At 40.8% G+C, this 20,949-nt stretch overlaps 1 pseudogene; it reads right to left on the reverse strand.

Moving 5' to 3' along the window:
• Positions 1-4,580: 4,580 nt before the first annotated feature.
• Positions 4,581-19,352, reverse strand: LOC146312521 (uncharacterized; annotated as a pseudogene).
• Between the last annotated feature and the right edge of the window lie 1,597 nt (positions 19,353-20,949).

The raw sequence follows: 20,949 nt of genomic DNA on the forward strand, positions 1-20,949 counted from the left end.
TCGAGGACTCTGGTGCATACCTCGACAGGTTTCGGGGGATAACTTTTGAAGGGATGGTGGTAGAGACTTGAAACCAAGCTCTGCACCCCCATTTTCGGACATTCCGGATCCAACGGTGCCACCATCGAGTCTCTACGACGTCGGGAAGTGGGTCAACCAGAACCTCGAGGACTCTGGTGCATACCTCGACAGGTTTCGGGGGATAACTTTTGAAGGGATGGTGGTAGAGACTTGAAACCAAGCTCTGCACCCCTATTTCTGGACATTCCGGATCCAACGGTGCCACCCTCGCGTCTCTACGACGTCGGGAAGTGGGTCAACCAGAACCTTGAGGACTCTGGTGCATACCTCGACGGGTTTTTGGAGGATAACGTTTGAAGGAAAGGTGGTAGAGACGTGAAACTAAGCTCTGCACCCCCATTTTTGGACATTCCGGATCCAAGGGTACCACCATCGAGTCTCTACAAGGTTGGGAAGTGGGTCAACTAGAACCTCGAGGACTCTGGTGCATACCTGGACGGGTTTTTGTGGAATAACTTTTGAAGTGAATGTGGTACAGACTTGAAAGCAGGCTCTGCACCCCCATAACTTTGTCTGCACACACACACACACACACACACACACACACACACCCACACCCACAACACACATACACACACACACAAGTGAACACATCAGAATGTTAGGTGGCTGTGATGTCATCAAAGGCAACGTGATGACGTCACAGACACTGTGCTTTGATCTAGCATGGGCTCTGTGATGCCATCAGTGTTAGGTTATAACCCTAGCACCATGTCATTATCATACCTCCACTGGTTTTCGGGGGATAACTTTTGAAGGGATGGTGGTAGAGACTTGAAACCAAGCTCTGCACCCCCATTTTCGGACATTCCGGATCCAACGGTGCCACCCTCGAGTCTCTACGAGGTCGGGAAGTGGGTCAACCAGAACCTCGAGGACTCTGGTGCATACCTCGACAGGTTTCGGGGGATAACTTTTGAAGGGATGGTGGTAGAGACTTGAAACCAAGCTCTGCACCCCTATTTCTGGACATTCCGGATCCAACGGTGCCACCCTCGCGTCTCTACGACGTCGGGAAGTGGGTCAACCAGAACCTTGAGGACTCTGGTGCATACCTCGACGGGTTTTTGGAGGATAACGTTTGAAGGAAAGGTGGTAGAGACGTGAAACTAAGCTCTGCACCCCCATTTTTGGACATTCCGGATCCAAGGGTACCACCATCGAGTCTCTACAAGGTTGGGAAGTGGGTCAACTAGAACCTCGAGGACTCTGGTGCATACCTGGACGGGTTTTTGTGGAATAACTTTTGAAGTGAATGTGGTACAGACTTGAAAGCAGGCTCTGCACCCCCATAACTTTGTCTGCACACACACACACACACACACAGACACACACACCCACACCCACAACACACATACACACACACACAAGTGAACACATCAGAATGTTAGGTGGCTGTGATGTCATCAAAGGCAACGTGATGACGTCACAGACACTGTGCTTTGATCTAGCATGGGCTCTGTGATGCCATCAGTGTTAGGTTATAACCCTAGCACCATGTCATTATCATACCTCCACTGGTTTTCGGGGGATAACTTTTGAAGGGATGGTGGTAGAGACTTGAAACCAAGCTCTGCACCCCCATTTTCGGACATTCCGGATCCAACGGTGCCACCCTCGCGTCTCTACGACGTCGGGAAGTGGGTCAACCAGAACCTTGAGGACTCTGGTGCATACCTCGACGGGTTTTTGGAGGATAACGTTTGAAGGAAAGGTGGTAGAGACGTGAAACTAAGCTCTGCACCCCCATTTTTGGACATTCCGGATCCAAGGGTACCACCATCGAGTCTCTACAAGGTTGGGAAGTGGGTCAACTAGAACCTCGAGGACTCTGGTGCATACCTGGACGGGTTTTTGTGGAATAACTTTTGAAGTGAATGTGGTACAGACTTGAAAGCAGGCTCTGCACCCCCATAACTTTGTCTGCACACACACACACACACACACACACACACACACACCCACACCCACAACACACATACACACACACACAAGTGAACACATCAGAATGTTAGGTGGCTGTGATGTCATCAAAGGCAACGTGATGACGTCACAGACACTGTGCTTTGATCTAGCATGGGCTCTGTGATGCCATCAGTGTTAGGTTATAACCCTAGCACCATGTCATTATCATACCTCCACTGGTTTTCGGGGGATAACTTTTGAAGGGATGGTGGTAGAGACTTGAAACCAAGCTCTGCACCCCCATTTTCGGACATTCCGGATCCAACGGTGCCACCCTCGAGTCTCTACGAGGTCGGGAAGTGGGTCAACCAGAACCTCGAGGACTCTGGTGCATACCTCGACAGGTTTCGGGGGATAACTTTTGAAGGGATGGTGGTAGAGACTTGAAACCAAGCTCTGCACCCCTATTTCTGGACATTCCGGATCCAACGGTGCCACCCTCGCGTCTCTACGACGTCGGGAAGTGGGTCAACCAGAACCTTGAGGACTCTGGTGCATACCTCGACGGGTTTTTGGAGGATAACGTTTGAAGGAAAGGTGGTAGAGACGTGAAACTAAGCTCTGCACCCCCATTTTTGGACATTCCGGATCCAAGGGTACCACCATCGAGTCTCTACAAGGTTGGGAAGTGGGTCAACTAGAACCTCGAGGACTCTGGTGCATACCTGGACGGGTTTTTGTGGAATAACTTTTGAAGTGAATGTGGTACAGACTTGAAAGCAGGCTCTGCACCCCCATAACTTTGTCTGCACACACACACACACACACACAGACACACACACCCACACCCACAACACACATACACACACACACAAGTGAACACATCAGAATGTTAGGTGGCTGTGATGTCATCAAAGGCAACGTGATGACGTCACAGACACTGTGCTTTGATCTAGCATGGGCTCTGTGATGCCATCAGTGTTAGGTTATAACCCTAGCACCATGTCATTATCATACCTCCACTGGTTTTCGGGGGATAACTTTTGAAGGGATGGTGGTAGAGACTTGAAACCAAGCTCTGCACCCCCATTTTCGGACATTCCGGATCCAACGGTGCCACCATCGAGTCTCTACGACGTCGGGAAGTGGGTCAACCAGAACCTCGAGGACTCTGGTGCAAAACTCGACAGGTTTTGGGGGATAACTTTTGAAGGGATGGTGGTAGAGACTTGAAACCAAGCTCTGCACCCCCATTTTCGGACATTCCGGATCCAACGGTGCCACCATCGAGTCTCTACGACGTCGGGAAGTGGGTCAACCAGAACCTCGAGGACTCTGGTGCATACCTCGACAGGTTTCGGGAGCTAACTTTTGAAGGGATGGTGGTAGAGACTTGAAACCAAGCTCTGCACCCCCATTTCTGGACATTCCGGATCCAACGGTGCCACCCTCGCGTCTCTACGAGGTCGGGAAGTGGGTCAACCAGAACCTTGAAGACTCTGGTGCATACCTCGACGGGTTTTTGGAGGATAACGTTTGAAGGAAAGGTGGTAGAGACGTGAAACTAAGCTCTGCACCCCCATTTTTGGACATTCCGGATCCAAGGGTACCACCATCGAGTCTCTACAAGGTTGGGAAGTGGGTCAACTAGAACCTCGAGGACTCTGGTGCATACCTGGACGGGTTTTTGTGGAATAACTTTTGAAGTGAATGTGGTACAGACTTGAAAGCAGGCTCTGCACCCCCATAACTTTGTCTGCACACACACACACACACACACACACACACACATACTCGTTTTCCTCCCTTACGAGGACCGGTCTAATTTTGGCCAATTGTGGGGTCCACCCTTTCCAGTGGTTCTACAGCTCTGTAAAAAATCAGGTAAGATAAAAAAAAAATCCCAAACAGAAATATCACTTGAAATTAAGAGAATTCAATACTTTTTTCTCCACACCAGTTTTTTTAGCTACTTGTGGGGCTCCATTTTTACCATTCCGAACTTGTGAGGTCCACTGCCACACACACACATTTGTTTCTAGTTTTTATATCTCAGCGTGGACCAACATTACTATCTGAAGATATTAATGGCTAAATGGTTTGTCACTGATTACCTAACTATCTAACTTACATCCTCTTCATCCTGGTACTAAAATAATGACCTCCTGCCCAGCACTTACCGAACCAAAGAGACTTTTCCAAATAAATTCTATTTAGTTCTTTCTAGGGCTAATCATCAGTAATAATTTACACAAAACACTGCATAAAATAAACTTAGGACATGCTTTGTTTTCAACGAGCGTGAACTTCTTTATATTTCAATTCCAAGAAAAAAGTTATGGCCAGACTACATCTGCATCAAGAAAAAAACAAACAAGAAAATGTGTCAGGCATCTTGACTGTCATAACCTCACATCAACATTGAGCTGAACAGTATAAAATTGTAAACACCACTTAAAATAAAAATGAGCAGCATTTTTCTTAACTAAATCTGCCTTTATAGACAAGAAAACAAAGGAATGAATACAGAACACATCTATTAACATCACCTTACTCTTATTCTAAGTTTCTGTGTTTGTGTGTGTGAAGTACTTTCATTGTATTTTTCTTCGAGAGGCAGAAATCCGATTTTTTATGTAATATTTTACTGCTCTCCAGTCTCTGTGTCTCAGGGCTTCGGGTTCTGCAGTGATGCAGCGCTCACAGTCCACCTTTCCTGGAACTTGGTTTGTAACAATGCATTTTCTTAAATGTCTCTCCACTGCAGCACATTCCTCTGGTGTCCAGGTTCTCTTGACTGCAGCTTGTTTACCTAAGTAGGCATAAAGAGAACGCCTTATATGTTTAACAAATTTAAATCTTAATTGGAACTGAAACCCTATTGGACTGTTCACATAGGTCATCTATTGCAGCACTGGCTTTGATAAGCCTACCTCTCTTTTTTGTAGATTTCCTCTGGTTTGGGGGATCCTCTGTGGAAGTACATTCTTGCAGGGATGTCACACTGACCTCTTCTTCCAATTCTTGTGGTTTCGGCATACTAGATCCTAAGTACAAAAAATAGGTTAGACAAATATGAAAGACAGATTGTGACAGCAATCCATTTGCAGTGATTAAGAGGATAGATTTGATAAAGTATTAGAATTTGTTGTAAGGCATATGTGTCTTGTCAAGATGAATGGGAAACACTTATATCCTCATTCTGCTTTATTCTTTTAAATCTTGTTGGTGTTGTAATGGTGACAGGTGGAGTGTCGTTTTGATTGTTCTGTGATTCAACCTGTTTTTTTCTTTTTCTAACCAGTTACTGGGTATGGTTAAACACAGGAGTGTTTGGCTCCTGTGGCTAGTCCCAACTAAACCTGTAAGACCAGGAGGAGGTGAGATTATCCAATATACAAAGGAGATAGTAATGCAGCTAAAAAGAGAATACCCATTTAAAACACTATGTTTTGATTTAATGATCGAATTATACAAAAACATGCAGACCTAATGGCAACTCAAGAGTAAAGAAGAAGCGAGCCACAAGTACTGTACAGGCTCAAAAAAGCCAGCAGTAAGCAAACATATCCACTGCTTCCCTTGATAAAGTTTGCCTGTGTGAGATTGCTGTGAAATAAACTTGAACTCCTGGCAAACCTAAGATATCAACATGGATACAAGGAAGAAAATTTCATCCGCATCACAGAGACTGTTGATGAGAGTTGATGATAAGTGGCGATACTGGAATGTGTTTAGATGGCTGTGAAGTACCTCTCAGACTAGACCAGGACTCTAAAACAGTGGTAAAACCATGGGGTGTGGTTATGTGTGTACATTAGGGGTGTAATGATTCACTCATGCATTTGATGCATCGGACTTTAATGTGTAAGATACGAGTGCATCGGTTCAGACGGCCTATATCGGTAAAAAAAATGAACATCAACATCGAACATCGGAAACAAATCGATGCAACACTCGCGTATCGATACATCTCATTAGGACGTGCATGTGTTTCATTTTTGGCATCAGGGAGCTGCTGCTGTAACTTTCCTCCCTCTTCTCTCTCCTCCTGTCCCTGCCTGCACCACTCTCACTGGATGCCTGCTGCTGCCATCACAAAAACAAGCGCTCCCTCCTCCCTCTCCTGTGTCTCCTCTTCATTTACTTAAAACAGAGAGTGCTGAAAACAGCAACAGAAGTGACACTGTACCACGTCGCACCACCAAACTTTCATAACACTCAAGTGTAGAGCAAGTTTGTGCGTTCTAAGAAAGATGAGAAACGCTGCTGCAGGTCATTTATGTAAAACATGTCTGACAGCAGAGAACAGAGACACGAGTCTGACCACAGAGACGTCATGTCACTGTGAGAGCAGGTAACACTTCACTGTTCCTCCACAATAATCAAAACCACAGCACTCTGAATATGAAACACAGCAGCTCATCATCTTACTGCACAAATACTCACATTTTAAACAGTTTTAAAGTTTGTTCACAGATTATCATTTAGACTACAGGATCTCATTTACACATGAGACTCTCTGTCTCTACTGTTACTATATTTAGTTTGTTTTTTGCAACTTTGCACTCTACAAATGCAGCATTAATTGAATCAAAATGTAAAGACTGACACACTGCATTGTCTTGTACTGCATCGTATCGTATCATGACAGAGCTGAATCATATCGAACCAAATCATTGGAGATTTAAAGATTTATAAGACATATTGTATTGTTGAGCATGTATCGAGATACTTATCAAAATCGTCTCAGTCAGTGAGATACACACCCCTAGTGTACATGCATACAGTTTGGTGTAAAACAGTTGAAATTATTTTGTCATATTGCTCCTTAAACATTGAACTGTTGTCCATATCCTTCAGACCTTGATATCTATCACAGACATTTAGTTATTATTGTTTACACACCACTCTCTGCCAACAGGAAGAGGAACCACTGAGACAGACAGCAAGGAGAAGGCCTCCTGCTTGTGATATAGGTCCCTGTACCAAAGAAAGGGCCACATCTAGTTTTGTGCCCATGTCTATCTCTATCTAAGGAATCTAAGGTATCAAAGGAAACAACTACTATTATGATTATTGTTGTTATTATTATTACTACACCACTACTGCTCCTAGGACTGTTGTAATAGTAAGTGTACATTTTAATCTTAGCAGTAAGTGTCATGTTGATGGTTGTCATATTTGTCTTTACAATACAAAAAAAGTTCCTTGTGGAAAATAAAAAATAAAGAAATTTCAATTGAATTGATTTGATAAGCCCACCTCTCCTTTTTGTGGATTTCCTCTGGTTTGGGGGATCCTCTGTGGAAGTACATTCTTGCAGGGATGTCACACTGACCTCTTCTTCCGACTCTTGTGGTTCCGGCATACTAGATCCTAGGTACAAAAAATAGGTTATACAAATATGAAAGGCAGGTATATTCACTTAAAATATAAAGAACCTGCCAGTGAAGAATTGGGATTTTTATCATGCATATATTTTCTTGTCACTGTGACAGTAATCAATTTGCAGAAATTAGAAATATAGATTTTATAAAATAATAGAACGTAGTATATGCCATGGGTATCTCTTAAAAATAAACAACAACAGTTAAGAGTAATTTCATATTGTTTCTATAGATCTACAATATAGTGGTTGAGGGCACAGGCTGAAATCCCACCAATTCATGCAGAGCCACAGGAACACAGGTGCCACATCACCTGGAGATATTGCACACTACACCATTGCATAGGCAGCAAGTATAAAATATGGCAACCATAATTTGAACTAAAAGATTCTATAATCTTTTAGTTCAAAACCAAATATATGAGAGTCCTGAAGGTTGTGTGATAAAATGTCTACACTTGACATGTCACATTTCTCGCGTGTTTTCAGTAGTTAAAGTTTTCAAAAAACAGTTCCTAGCACTGTGGCATGTGGCGTATGCGCTTACTGCACATGCTCAAACTACACAGAGGAATCTCCTGTTTGCATTGTCCTATCTCAGTTGTTGGTAGCATGTAAATAAATATGTGAATAGCATGAACATTTGTCCTTTTCCTCCATTTCACAATTATGGCTTGGTGTGCTGTGCCAGAATGCAATTTAAACATAAATACAGGGAGTTCCTCTGTTAGGGCTTTAAGGTATTTGATTGTCTTGATAGGATCTTTCAGTTTTAACTCATACTTGCTGTATGTTCACGATAAGTATAGGCAACTGGACTTCTTAAAAAAGGTTGTGTTTGCCTGTCATCCAAGAGGCTTCTTCAGTTCTGACCAGCTGGTGGGGAGCTGCAGGTATATAAACAATATATAAGCAGTTCCCCACAAGCCAATCAGAACTGAAGAAGCTTTTTGGATGAGAGACGAAACATCTTACCTTTTTTCCAGTCCAGTTGCCTAGGCTGAATTCGAACACATTCCATGACCTGGATGACTGAGCATCCTCACAAGCATACTCTGTGTTTTAGACTTGCCATCTATCACAACGGATGTGTGTGTGAGATACTCTCAAGCTGATGCACTACCACTGGTGCATTAGTCTGGTTCTGCATACAGGTATACAGGTAAAGTATGGACTGTCTAGCTCCCACTGTATAGTAGAACTATGGAAACAATATGAAAGTACTTATTTTTCCCCTTCCATTTAAGCACAGTGGTTTGTTAGTCAGGGCAAGAGGATGGCTTAGCAGTTAGTGGTTCTATCATTCTACCAGAAAGTCCCTAGTTCACAAGTATCCTTGAGTAATAAACTTAACCCCTACTCTGTAAGCTTTTTGTGTAAAAGCATATGCTAAATGGTTGTAATGTAATGTAGTCCCAATACACTTTTGAATCTTTGCTGAAACAGGTCAAAACTCTAATTACAGTTAAAGCATAACAAAGATATAAACACTGTCATGGAGGTTAAAGTTAGTGGGGAGTCCAAAGGCTTTTTTCTTTTAACTGGAAACCACTGTGAATTGACAATAATTCCCATTAATATGGAGTACCTGACAGTTTTCCATGGCTAAAAACATGACAAATACACCCCCCACTTAAAAAATTAATTGACCAATTGTGTGTTCCCAAAAATGGTCAGTAGGTGGAGAAACCTAAACAAAATGCACATGCAGTGGTCCTAATTATTCATAACCAATTAAAAACAATCACAAACACATACCTTCCATGTCCTCTTGTGAACATCCCTCCACATTGAGAGTCTCTAAAATAGTAATTGACAAGAGTATGAATGAGGTGGAAAGCTGAAATTCTTGTGATCAACCTCTGATAATCAATAGAACCTAAAAGTACTACATACACAGCAAGGCTTATAATATAAACAGATGAAATCAAATTGTGTAGGTATTGTCAAACTAACAACTATAAAGTCACCTTCTTCACCAGTATGTTAATTAAGGTCAAATACTTATATTCTTGGAGAGTCAGATTTATAGCCAGACAATTCCTTTTTTCACTTTTTCTTACATTAAAATATAATAGGACTTATACCGTTCAGATCAATGTGAATTTCATCCAGACTCTTCCCTTTATATTCTCCAAGCCGTCCCTGTTCCAATGCCAGGAGAACTTTGCTTATTTTGGCCAGCTGGAGGGTGCCCTCTGGAAGGCGGTAGTGCTTTCTGTGGACATCGATGTTATGCCCAAGGAAATCTGCCAGCTGGTCAAGTTCTGTAGTTTTGAGATTCAGAACGGTTGAGAGGGTAGCAATGTGTTTCCTGAGTTTTGTGGAGGTTAGTGCTTTGGGATTTTTGATATCATCACATTCGTTCACAAACTGCCTTATGCAGTCAGAGCCCCTGAGGTAGTGGACAGAATGTGGCAATGCAAACAAGAATCCATTTTCATTCAGTACTCCACATTCTTCTCGCTTCTCTATCAGAGTATCAAGTGATTCCTTCATGAGTGGGGTGAGGAGAACAGGAACTTTCCTTCCTCTCTTGCCTACTATGGTTACTCGGACGAAATGCTTGCAAAGCTTCTGCTCGAGTGCTGTAAGGGCGAGGTTAACGTCTTCATGTGTTTCTGATGTGTCTCTTGATAAGTATGCAGACAAGGGCATTCTGGATACTTCTCCTTCTCTCCGGCGGTTGAAAAGTATAACTTGTGCCAGGGTCACTTTAGCAAGGTCTCTCCAGTTTGAGGATGAAGCCTCTTCTTTCAGGGCATTCAAGTGTTCTTGCTGTTTGTCACACAAAAGAGAATGAAGATTTTGGACATCCTGTGTGAATGGTAGGAGTTGAGGTGCGTTCCACTTGGACTGGTCAAGTTGAGTTAATGCTTGGCTTGCGATGTCAAATTTCCAACTTTCTTGGTATAGCTGTGCAAACTCCTCAGCATTTTGAACAGTTTCTTTGTCTTTCAGCTTCAGTCCTTCAGACTTAATAAACATGGCCAAAGACAGCAAGCTGTGCCCAACTTTGCGAGCAAGAGATGGACATTCATATTGGCCAGTTTCATCACTGAAGCCAGCTAGGCATCTTGCAGCAGTGACAACATGGCCATAGTTTTCAGGTTTTATGAGGTCTTTGATAGTCTTCACAGGTATAACCTTTTTTGCTGTAAGTACCAGTCTGCCAAGTTCTCTCAGTTTTTGTCGAATATATTGATGTTGGCTGACTACTCTCTCATTCTTCCTGAACAGTCTGTAACCATACTCTAGGATGCAGTGGTCTTTCTTAATAGCAATTGCAATCTTGTCTTGATTCATATCATTTAAGAACTTCCAGTATGCATCACTAAATCCACTTGGAGCAGGTTCAGCAAAAGCACACAATGCTTGGACTCTTCTTTTACCTGGTTTGGAAGTCTTGTCCTGAGGCTTGAATTTGCAGAGCTGAAAATGTCGCCACATCACTCTTCTTGTGAACAAGCCATAGCAGTGCACACAATGCATAAATTCCTGTCCTTCAGTCTTTTTTTTTGGTTGCTTGCATGGGATAAGTTTTCCTCTCTGGCTCTCTAAAACTTCTACATTATGTTCGAAGTTCCCCTTATTTCGGATATACTCTAATTGCAGATGCCTTTCTTTTGAGTTCTTTGGAAAACTAAATGCTTTTGCAACATCAACCTTATCATTGTGTTTACGAAACAAGTGTCTTGACATTTTCTGAACTACCTGTCCACAATACAAGCAGTGATGTTTCTTGTTGTATTTTCTTGAACCATCCTCCTTCTTCAAAACTGGGTTGACAAAGACAGTTGCCTCCTCTTCAGAGGGATTTGAAACACTCGCCTCCATGTCAGTATGTGCCTGCACCATTTCCTCTTCATGCACATCATCTCTGATATCAGGAAAACTCTGTGTGGAATCATGGCTTGTTTCAAAGCTTCTGCTCTGACTGGACTTGAGTTGGCTCTGACTGGAAGACTTGACGCTGCTCTGACTGGAAGACTTGACGCTGCTCTGACTGGTAGACTTGACGCTGCTCTGACTGGTAGACTTGACGCTGTTCTGACTGGTAGACTTGACGCTGCTCTGACTGGTAGACTTGACGCTGCTCTGACTGGTAGACTTGAAGCTGCTCTGACTGGAAGACTTGCGTCTTCTCTGACTGTTAGATGTAATATGTAATTCCAAGCTGCTGTCACTGTCTGTGCCTTCGTCCTTGGGATTTGGAATATACTCCTCTTCGCTATCTACACTTGAGTCATCTGATCCTACAAGACTCATTTGAGTCTTTAGAAGACAAAAAAGACCTAAATTAACAACTCAACCTGCAGGTTACTAAGATAAGTAAGACCAAAACTGACTTCACTCTTAACTGTCTTCTGCCTGTTGGAATGATGTACATTTACAGGGCTAAATGAAATTAAAAGTACTCCATCAAATTAGAAGGAATTACTGTTACGTTATGTTAGAGTAAGGGAAGTAACATTCAAGACTAGATGAATTTGTCAAATTTAGAGCAAGTCATAAAAACTACTATCTACATTATCTATATGTATCATTGGCACTACTTAGTGAACATGGTGTTGAGTTTGGTGGCTCTACCCTTTAAGTGATAACATGAAGGAGCAAAAAAGAAGCTTACTCGACGGCAACACTCTCTCCTTGGCCTTTGTGAAGCCATTTCAGACAGAGAAGTGGAAGGACCCTCTACACTGTCATCACTTGAATCGTAGAGAGCATCAGAAACATTTGGTACTCTATCCATCTGTAAAAAGGAAGTTATGTCAAGGTATGACTATCCATTTTTGTTCACATCCTATTAAAATCAATTGCGAAGGAATGATTTAGGAGGAAATGGCCTATGTACCAGTTATTGATATTAAAAGTGTTAGAGACATACCAGAATGCTTTTTGTCCTTCTCAACTTTGGAACAAGTTCATCATCTGATTGCAGACTCGAAGTGTCTTTTATAGGATCTTCTTTATCAGTTTCTTCCACTATACTCTCGGTGGAATCATACAGAGGATCAGAAAACTCTGGTGTTCTATCCATCTGCAAAAGGGAGTTGTGTCAAGGTATGGTAAGCCACTTTCATAGATGCTATGAAAATCAATGACAAGGGAAGGATTTTTGTATCACAGGTCTATTAATATTTTGCTGTGTAATAGATGTATCTGAGACACAGAAGAATGTTTTCTGTCCTCAGCTTTTGAACAACTTACATCACAGTGTGCAGACAGAGGTTGGTCTTTCAAACAGTCTTCATCAGTTTCATCAGTGTCAGGATAATCCACTAAGGAAAACCCTCTGACAGCACACACCTAAACACAAGTTACCAAAGTTAGATCACATTAAAACTGTTTCTGAAACAGCATGTAACTTGAAGACAAGTGCATGTGGTCTCTCCTAGAGGTCTCAAAGAGTGTTACAACAACCTCTGAAGTGCTGCAATGGATCACATTGAAAATACTATTGATAATAATTACTAAAATATGTCATCTCTCATGTGAATCGTGGTAATTCAACTATTTAGTGCAGAGTTAACATAAATAGTACATGAATTCAGTGTCAACATTACCTGTGTTTTAGCCTCATCACTCCTTGAATCTTCAGAGGAAGTCAGATCCATAGAGAATCCCTCCGTCTCTGCTGCCACAGCATCAGCCTGCTTGTCTGTCACCTGCAATTCACATAAAACATAAGAATTCATTGGCAGTTGATAATATTCAAGTTATGGGAGCATATCCATAAATGACAACAATTAGCTCACAAGAAAACCATGTCTGAAACAGCATATACATTAAAGCTAGGTGCATGGTATAGTCTTTTCTAGGAAGTGCAGTGGATTCTGTTCAAAATTCCCTTTGTAAACATGCAACAGTTCAGAAAGTATAAAATTACAGCTGTAATAACTTGAGTTTAAATATTGTAAGGTGTTGCTAAGTAGATGTAAAATCACTGACAGTCAGATCCAGACGAGAGGGCCCCATAAGGACTAAACTAGAAACATATATGTGTGTGTGATGTTGAGAACAGGGCTGATTTAAGAAACATCTCTCAAGTCACCTCACACACATATGTTTCTAGTCTGGCCCTTGTGGGGCCCTCCCGTATGGATCTTGGTAATTCAACTATTTAGTGCAGAGTTAACATTAATAGTACATGAATTCAGTGTCAACATTACCTGTGTTTTAGCCCCATCACTCCTTGAATCTTCAGAGGAAGTCAGATCCATAGAGAATCCCTCCGTCTCTGCTGCCACAGCATCAGTCTGCTTGTCTGTCACCTGCAATTCAGATAAAACATAAGAATTCATTGGCAGTTGATAATATTCAAGTTATGGGAGCATATCCATAAGTGACAACAATTAGCTCACAAGAAAACCATGTCTGAAACAGCATATACATTAAAGCTAGGTGCATGGCATAGTCTTTTCTAGGAAGTGCAGTGGATTCTGTTCAAAATTCCCTTTGTAAACATGCAACAGGTCAGAAAGTATAAAATTACAGCTGTAATAACTTGAGTTTAAATATTGTAAGGTGTTGCTAAGTAGATGTAAAATCACTGACAGTCAGATCCAGACGAGAGGGCCCCATAAGAACTAAACTAGAAACATATATGTGTGTGTGATGTTGAGAACAGGGCTGATTTAAGAAACATCTTTCAAGTCACCTCACACACATATGTTTCTATACTGGCCCTTGTGGGGCCCTCCCGTATGGATCTTGGTAATTCAACTATTTAGTGCAGAGTTAACATAAATAGTACATGAATTCAGTGTCAACATTACCTGTGTTTTAGCCTCATCACTCCTTGAATCTTCAGAGGAAGTCAGATCCATAGAGAATCCCTCCGTCTCTGCTGCCACAGCATCAGCCTGCTTGTCTGTCACCTGCAATTCACATAAAACATAAGAATTCATTGGCAGTTGATAATATTCAAGTTATGGGAGCATATCCATAAATGACAACAATTAGCTCACATGAAAACCATGTCTGAAACAGCATATACATTAAACCTAGGTGCATGGTATAGTCTTTTCTAGGAAGTGCAGTGGATTCTGTTCAAAATTCCCTTTGTAAACATGCAACAGGTCAGAAAGTATAAAATTACAGCTGTAATAACTTGAGTTTAAATATTGTAAGGTGTTGCCAAGTAGACTTGCACCGATTAATCGGCAATGCTCGGAATCGGGCCGGTTTTCACGTGACTGGCCTTGACCGGTGACCGGCCGGTCAGCGTCACAAATCCGGTTCTGTGCCCGTCATTGTCACACACATGTTCTGCACGATGGTCACGTCATGCGTGCAGCAGACAAACTGACCGTGACGTCAACACAGTGCTGATAACAGCTACACACACTCAGACACGTCTGCTTGAAGCTGGTGTCAGAGACAGATTCCAAGAACAAGATAAAGAGAAGACAGACAGTCTACAACGAGACAGAGCAGCTGACAATGACGCAGAACAGCCGTAAACTCTCTCGCACTTCAGGCTAATGCTAGCAAGCTAGCAACAGACTGCTGTTCACAGAGGGACAGTTAAAATCTCACCTCCTGTTCTGGCTGAAGAATAAACAACCTATGTTGATGTGTCTCCTCAAACATTTTCTCATCCAGACTCGTTTAACTTCTGTGTCTGTTTTTCTCACGGCAAAGTTTTACTTCAAACTGTTGCACCGCGTTAGTCTCCGGTTTGTTTACATCCGCTTCCACAAAAGATCACGTGAAATCGCGTCCCGCTAAATCCCGCGAGATGATCTCGCGAGATCACGTTCACCCAATTCACCCATTTCATTAAAAAATATAATAAGGCCTGGTTGTAATCTGGATGATTTTGGAGGTAGTATTAAATGAATATTTAATAGTCAGTGTCTTATTATGAACACATTTACAAGAAAAGTTGCAAAAATGTTTGTGAATGCTGTCAATTACAGTTCTTAGAAAGACTGAAAATCGGAACCGACCAAAATCGGAATCGGTAGGTCAGACCTCTCAAAAATCGGAAATCGGAATCGGCCAAGAAAGTTGAAATCGGTGCAAGTCTATTGCTAAGTTGATGTAAAATCACTGACAGTCGGATCCAGACGAGAGGGCCCCATAAGGACTAAACTAGAAACATATATGTGTGTGTGATGTTGAGAACAGGGCTGATTTGAAAAACATCTTTCAAGTCACCTCACACACATATGTTTCTAGTCTGGCCCTTGTGGGGCCCTCCCGTATGGATCTTGGTAATTCAACTATTTAGTGCAGAGTTAACATTAATAGTACATGAATTCAGTGTCAACATTACCTGTGTTTTAGCCTCATCACTCCTTGAATCTTCAGAGGAAGTCAGATCCATAGAGAATCCCTCCGTCTCTGCTGCCACAGCATCAGCCTGCTTGTCTGTCACCTGCAATTCACATAAAACATAAGAATTCATTGGCAGTTGATAATATTCAAGTTATGGGAGCATATCCATAAATGACAACAATTAGCTCACAAGAAAACCATGTCTGAAACAGCATATACATTAAAGCTAGGTGCATGGTATAGTCTTTTCTAGGAAGTGCAGTGGATTCTGTTCAAAATTCCCTTTGTAAACATGCAACAGGTCAGAAAGTATAAAATTACAGCTGTAATAACTTGAGTTTAAATATTGTAAGGTGTTGCTAAGTAGATGTAAAATCACTGACAGTCAGATCCAGACGAGAGGGCCCCATAAGGACTAAACTAGAAACATATATGTGTGTGTGATGTTGAGAACAGGGCTGATTTAACAAACATCTTTCAAGTCACCTCACACACATATGTTTCTAGTCTGGCCCTTGTGGGGCCCTCCCGTATGGATCTTGGTAATTCAACTATTTAGTGCAGAGTTAACATTAATAGTACATGAATTCAGTGTCAACATTACCTGTGTTTTAGCCTCATCACTCCTTGAATCTTCAGAGGAAGTCCGATCCATAGAGAATCCCTCCGTCTCTGCTGCCACAGCATCAGTCTGCTTGTCTGTCACCTGCAATTCAGATAAAACATAAGAATTCATTGGCAGTTGATAATATTCAAGTTATGGGAGCATATCCATAAATGACAACAATTAGCTCACATGAAAACCATGTCTGAAACAGCATATACATTAAAGCTAGGTGCATGGTATAGTCTTTTCTAGGAAGTGCAGTGGATTCTGTTCAAAATTCCCTTTGTAAACATGCAACAGGTCAGAAAGTATAAAATTACAGCTGTAATAACTTGAGTTTAAATATTGTAAGGTGTTGCTAAGTAGATGTAAAATCACTGACAGTCAGATCCAGACGAGAGGGCCCCATAAGGACTAAACTAGAAACATATATGTGTGTGTGATGTTGAGAACAGGGCTGATTTAAGAAACATCTCTCAAGTCACCTCACACACATATGTTTCTAGTCTGGCCCTTGTGGGGCCCTCCCGTATGGATCTTGGTAATTCAACTATTTAGTGCAGAGTTAACATTAATAGTACATGAATTCAGTGTCAACATTACCTGTGTTTTAGCCTCATCACTCCTTGAATCTTCAGAGGAAGTCCGATCCATAGAGAATCCCTCCGTCTCTGCTGCCACAGCATCAGCCTGCTTGTCTGTCACCTGCAATTCACATAAAACATAAGAATTCATTGGCAGTTGATAATATTCAAGTTATGGGAGCATATCCATAAGTGACAACAATTAGCTCACAAGAAAACCATGTCTGAAACAGCATATACATTAAAGCTAGGTGCATGGCATAGTCTTTTCTAGGAAGTGCAGTGGATTCTGTTCAAAATTCCCTTTGTAAACATGCAACAGGTCAGAAAGTATAAAATTACAGCTGTAATAACTTGAGTTTAAATATTGTAAGGTGTTGCTAAGTAGATGTAAAATCACTGACAGTCAGATCCAGACGAGAGGGCCCCATAAGGACTAAACTAGAAACATATATGTGTGTGTGATGTTGAGAACAGGGCTGATTTAAGAAACATCTTTCAAGTCACCTCACACACATATGTTTCTAGTCTGGCCCTTGTGGGGCCCTCCCGTATGGATCTTGGTAATTCAACTATTTAGTGCAGAGTTAACATAAATAGTACATGAATTCAGTGTCAACATTACCTGTGTTTTAGCCTCATCACTCCTTGAATCTTCAGAGGAAGTCCGATCCATAGAGAATCCCTCCGTCTCTGCTGCCACAGCATCAGTCTGCTTGTCTGTCACCTGCAATTCACATAAAACATAAGAATTCATTGGCAGTTGATAATATTCAAGTTATGGGAGCATATCCATAAGTGACAACAATTAGCTCACAAGAAAACCATGTCTGAAACAGCATATACATTAAAGCTAGGTGCATGGTATAGTCTTTTCTAGGAAGTGCAGTGGATTCTGTTCAAAATTCCCTTTGTAAACATGCAACAGGTCAGAAAGTATAAAATTACAGCTGTAATAACTTGAGTTTAAATATTGTAAGGTGTTGCTAAGTAGATGTAAAATCACTGACAGTCAGATCCAGACGAGAGGGCCCCATAAGGACTAAACTAGAAACATATATGTGTGTGTGATGTTGAGAACAGGGCTGATTTAAGAAACATCTTTCAAGTCACCTCACACACATATGTTTCTAGTCTGGCCCTTGTGGGGCCCTCCCGTATGGATCTTGGTAATTCAACTATTTAGTGCAGAGTTAACATTAATAGTACATGAATTCAGTGTCAACATTACCTGTGTTTTAGCCTCATCACTCCTTGAATCTTCAGAGGAAGTCCGATCCATAGAGAATCCCTCCTTCTCTGCTGCCACAGCATCAGTCTGCTTGTCTGTCACCTGCAATTCACATAAAACATAAGAGCCAATACTGTAGCTATATATCTGAAAGATAACTAGCTGCACTTATTGGCACATTTTTGTAATATAATGCATCGGTGTATATTGTATATATTGTAAACAACTCACCTTTTGACGCCATGGCCACTTTGAATCACCATAGTTGTAATCTATTTCAGTTCCTACATCTATATTCTCCACAGCAAATAGGCACAAATGTGGCCTGTTGTTTACTACGATCTTCTTCATGACACAGTTTGGAGATTTGTGGTTGTCATTCACTAATCTTCCAAGGGATCCATCTTCTCTGGAAGCATCGATACTGGTAATAAGGTATAAGAAAATTGACCATTACACTTTGTACTACTAAAATATCAAATTACACCAAGTGTATATATCATCACATCTAACTGTGTAGTGTGATCCAGCCTGATCCAGATCAGAAGAGCTCTTATCATTAGCTACAGACTTCACTCATCAGCGTCAGATCAAGTTAAAAACAAAAACTGATTCACAGCATTAACTGCTGCAGACCACCTAGGATGTGTGATTACAAGATTATTCCTGTTTTCATTCATTCATTCATTTTAACTTTTATTTCCCTGATCTCTACAAAATATTTATCTTCATGTACTTACCACAAGTTACGTTTCTGCCATTCAAATTCAAACAGAAATGTACTCTCAATCTCTGAGTAGTGTCTTGACTGGCATTCTTCCACTGATAGGAGTTCACCCCTGTACTCCAAGACAAAAGCACCTGCTTCGATGGGCTGGGTAGCAAACACTCCTCTTCCTATGAAGGCACATAAGTTATTTACATTCATTCGTTACATTTGATTAGGAGATTGAGTCAACTTAACCTTTCCTCTTTGGAAATGACAATATAGTCTTGTAAAATTTTTCAACTACAAAGATAAGGATTAAAGGCAGTTCTCTGTCAACACATTTCTGTTTCTGACATATAGCCTAAATATTTATTCCTTATGTGTATGTAAATGAATAGTAGTGAGATATGCACTTGTGTGATATTCTGCCCTTAAAAGGACATCTTTGTACCTTTGTTATTATCAATAAATTGTTCCATAAACCCTTTCTTGTCCCTCGAAGACAAAATATATGAGGCTGCATCATCAACAGGCCGTATCCTTGTCCTCCTTTTGAACATTATGTTTCTGTGAAAATAATTTTAAAATCATTACACAAGCATCGAACATGAGAAACCAACCTCTCCCAACCTCAAACCTCTGAGGTCAAAGCTAAATTTTGCTGTTTTTGGGTTACTGGTAGTATAACCTCAGTCCTGTAATGCACAATCAAGTTACACATCTTTTTTTCCAGTGTAACCTGGGCTATCAGAATATGTATGCTGCAGTATCCCCTTAAAGTATAAATAATTATACGACCATAAGGACCACAAAGATAATAATAATAAAAATAATAATAAAAATTCAGATTCCTTTATTAATGCCCATGGAGGAAATTCATGATCTGCAGCAACTTAAGAATAAAAATAATATAGTAGAATAAATTAATAAAAAACTGTAAGTTCAGAGCATGAGAAAGACACTATATTAATTGTAATGTCCTTGTTATTGGGAGGAGACGGCCTGGGAGGAGAGCGTCCAAAACGTTCCGTCTTACTCAGTACACAGTTTTATCAGCCACTGACTGAAAGAGCCCAGCTGCCACAGTTCACCACAGAGGGGGTGAGAGGGATTGACCAGTATAACTCTGATCTTCTCCTTCACCATCCTCTCACCCACTGGCTCTAGACTGTCCAGCTCCAGACCCACCACAGAGTTGGCTCTCTTCACCAATAAAAATACTACTACTACTATTACTACTACTACTACTACTATTACTACTACTACTACTACTACTACTAATAATAATAATAATAATAATAATAATAATAATAATAACAATAATAATAATAATAACAATAATAATAAAATTGACATCAAATCTATTCAGATCACACAAACATGTAATGTACAAGATATTTGGCTTTTGGGAATCATTTTCAGCCTGAGAGTTTCATGCCTCAGTCAGCCCTCTTAAGTTCACAACCTATTATACTAGATATATACTGTATAAGTATAGCTCTACTATATTTTGCTTAGTCTGCTATACGTACTGTTTTTCAGTGTATTTTTCTAAAACACAATTTCAAATTCAGTGTAATTAATGGTAGCTTCAAAGCCTCCATTTATTTACACAGATAAGAAAATTGTGATGTGCTCAACTCTTTCAAAGAACTTAAATATTTGTAACTGCTTTGGGTTTTTGTCAAACAATTAATGGTCCATGGAAGCAAATGATATGCAGTCTTTGAAAGGTAAACTATGAAATAAACAATGTAGCAGCCACTGGCAAAAATTATGACAACAGAGAGGATCTAACAGGTGGCTTTATGATGAGCAGCATCACTGACAGCACGGTGAAAACCAAAAAAGACATTCACACTTATTAAGCCTTTCACCTGACACAAATATTCTAAGCCTCACAATATAAAATTTGCACTTGTCACTTATACACTGCATATTAAATTACTTTGTAAACAACTAAAAATAAGGAAATATATGTAGACTGACAATAATGAATAATTACATGCTGCTCAATGTGCATGCAAATGCAAGTTTTTCCTAACACATGACAAAAAAAAAAAAAAAACGTAACTTTTAAACACACTTCATAGAATCATTTTAAAGCCTTTGAGTTTCTTTAAACGTGACATTATTAAAACAAGCTCTATATGATCT

This window comes from Lutjanus erythropterus, chromosome 17 (genome assembly GCF_056507025.1).
Source record: "Lutjanus erythropterus isolate fLutEry1 chromosome 17, fLutEry1.hap2, whole genome shotgun sequence".
Lineage (NCBI taxonomy): Eukaryota > Metazoa > Chordata > Actinopteri > Lutjaniformes > Lutjanidae > Lutjanus > Lutjanus erythropterus.